Genomic DNA, 3,502 nt, shown 5'->3' on the forward strand with positions numbered 1-3,502 from the left:
CCATAGATGAGAGCAAAGCCCCTCTAGCTGTTGAATGTATATAAAGCCAGATCAATAACTAACCAGGGCCTTGTTGCAAATGAAGCAGAAAAGTAAATATACTTTTTGTCCCAGAGGAAGGACAAAGGGTCAGAGAAATGTACGATGATGTGAAGAGACTTTTACAAATAGAACTGAAGCTAATCTATGTAGTTCTTCCTCATGAAAATATTTTTAAAAACATCAAGTAAAAAGTACTATATGTAAATGTTAGTTCTTGTTATTCTATGTAGATAGGTGTAATTAATAATAACAAGGGATGCACTTATTTGTTTTCTGTGAACAAAAGCTATTACCAACTGTTTTAAGTGTTAATTTCCTACGGAAAAAATTACCATATTAAGTTATTCAAAGACTGTGAAAACTAGTTGTTTTTATTTAATTTTTATCCAACTGAAAGCACATTTATTATATTTATGCTGATTGCAAATTTTTCAGTGTTTATTCATTTTTTTGGTGGTGGTAAAGATGTTATCTAAGAAACCGTTAGTGATCAATAAGATAGGATGACACAGCATGGCACCATATTGTCCTTTTATAATTGGCTGGAAGGGGGTTGCGACCATGAACAGCCCTACTGCAACTAAGCAGGCCTGCCTCGTCCTATCAAGCCCACCTATCAGATGAGCTTTAGAGATGACCTACCTACTTAATATCCAGCAACAATTCTCTGGAAGCCGAATGGAGAGCAGCTATAGTGCCCTCTAGTGGACAGTTACTCTCCCCTGACCTGCACTCTTTGGTCCAGTATTTTATCACGACTTTGTAGTCATTTTGGTCTTTTTTGGCCTACTTGTGTTAAAATGTGCATTCGATTTAACTATAACATACACTTTACAGCAGGACTTATTTTTTTATTTTTTGGCAGTATGTTATTTAGGGTTTATGAATGACTTTCCTTATCATTTGACCACTTTTACACTGAATTTCAGTCACATGGAATCGATCCCAACTGTACCGTTACTCATTAATCGTATTATGGAGTAATGGTACAGTTAAATGTAGAAATTAATGTGGAAGCTTTGACTGAAAAAAACTAAATAAACCCCATGGTTTAATAGTTTTTAGCAGCAATTAATTAAAAAAAAAATTTTTGTATGCCTTTTACTGTCTCATCTTGTGAAGGAATTTTTGCCCATTCTTCATGTAACATTACTTTTTTATTGCCTGCATAATTTAATGTTGACCAAGTTTGAAGTTACTGACAGATGAATGCAAGGTAACCCGTGGCTGTAGAACAAGCCCATATCATTATATCTCCACCACTGTGGAGTTAGTGTGTGGTGTTTTTGCACATATGCTGTGTTTGGTTTTCACCAAACATGCCTTTGTCAATTATTGTCATACTTCTCTACTTTAATCTTTCCAAGGGACATTGTTCAAGAAGTCTTCACATCATATGCAACTTTACATAAACATGAATTATGCTGGCTTTTTTTTTATTTTTTATTTTTAGAAAGAAAGGTATATGTTCAGTTTTTGTATACATTCTTTAATTGTAGAATCAGGGATTTGGGGCTGTTTGAAAATAGCCTTATAACTCTTCTGAAATGGCTTGACAGCAAAAATAACTTCTCTAAGGTCATTGCTGAGGTCCTCTCTTCTTGGCATTGTGTTAATACACAACTAGAGGCGACTGTGTCTCAGTGGGAAGAGTAGCTGTGCGTTAGTGTCCAGCCTCTTCCTGCCACAGGTCGATCAGTTAATTTACCATTCCCGACCACTAATCTGTTCCTTTTCCTGCTAGAGAGAAAATTTTGTGGTCAGCATCATGTTAGCAATGTCAGACTGTTAATATCAGGTTTCAAACTGGGTGCAGCAACAAAAGCAACTTCAGACCGCTTTATTAACATCTGATCCCCTTCATCTGTATTGTACTCACTCCCAGGTCTAGATAAGCACTCCATGTGCTTATAGAAACAGGTGTCAGGCTTCAGCAGGTTGTACGCGCACACACACACACACACACACACACACACACACACACACACACACTCATGGTTAATTATTAATCCTCTCACTGTAACACTGACATGCACACCATCCGGCCTGCACTGTCACCAGAGGAGTTTCTGATGGACGATCAAGAGAAAAGCCCAGAGAGAAAATCTGCAGACCTTATTGTTTGTTGTAGTTTGGACCTGTCCTGTTTTGTAGATGAGCCAAACTATACAACTATACAGAGATGGATGTGCACAAAACAGACTAAATAATGACAGTGCGGAAAATGACCAGCATCTCCGATGGAAAGTTGTACTTCTTCAGTAACAGCAGGAAGTACACTCCCTGCTGGGCCTTCTTGCGAACAGTGTCTATGTGTGAGAATCATCATAGATCCAGAGAAAGCGTGGTTCATAGGAACCGGTAGTGATACACAGCAGACACCATGTTGTTGTGGATGGTGAGGATACGCAGTATGGGGGGTGTTCTCCGGAAGTCCGCCATCATCTACACTGTCTTGAGCAGGTTAAGCTCCAGGTGGTTATGACAGCACCAGTTGACCGGCCAATTCACCGTCTGTATGCACACTTGTCACTGTCCTGGATCAGACCAATAACTGCAAACTTCAGGAATTTCACAGACGGGTCCGCTAAGGTGGAGTCAGTTTTGTACAGAAGGAAAAGAAGTGGGGAGAGAACACATCCCTGGGGGACGCCGGTGCTGATGGTTCTCGTCCGGGAGAAGATGCTCCCCCAGCCTCACCTGCTGCTGTCGGTCAGTATAAGTTACACTTTTTAAACAGCACTACTGAAATAAATTTACAGTTCTGTAATATTCCAATTTACTGAGATGGACATGTTTGATCAAATAAGAAAAGCTGATAATAAATGTTTGATAACCAGGAATTGGTTATACAAAATGCTGTTTATTGCAACTTCCCACAGCTACAGACAGAACTATAAAAGGAACATAGTACTCTTGAAGAGACCCTAGCCACACGAAGTTTAAATGAAATCGCTTTTACACGCCTGAAATGTTTTCCTTCTGAAGTTTCTGTCACCCATTTTTTTTTATCCTACTCCTTTTTATTTTACTTTAGACTTTCTTATTATTTCCTGTGTAATAACGCGCATGTTCGGTGCACTTGTGCGACGTCTGCGCAACTGTCATGATTTTGCCCTGAAATACATAAGTTTATTTTAGATATTGTGCTAATAATAGTCCTTAGAGATATTTTTCCACAGTGTGCGTTTCTGGTGCTGTAAAAGCAGCGAGATTGGGCGGATCCATTCAGCGTGCGGGGGCGTCGAGGCGCAACACCAATAAACTCTTAAACTGTTTGTTCTTATAAAATTGGTTTCAAACGAATTTTTTGATCACATTCCGGAACACTACTGTGTGCTTTAATATCTTAACGGAACTCCAGCAGCCATGAGAAGTCGGTTTAATTTGTTTTCTAAAAGTAAAAAGACCCCCTTTTGATGTGACTTGGTGAAGTCGGATGAAAACCGAGCAGTGTGTG

Source organism: Girardinichthys multiradiatus, chromosome 15 (genome assembly GCF_021462225.1).
Source record: "Girardinichthys multiradiatus isolate DD_20200921_A chromosome 15, DD_fGirMul_XY1, whole genome shotgun sequence".
Classification (NCBI taxonomy): Eukaryota; Metazoa; Chordata; class Actinopteri; order Cyprinodontiformes; family Goodeidae; genus Girardinichthys; species Girardinichthys multiradiatus.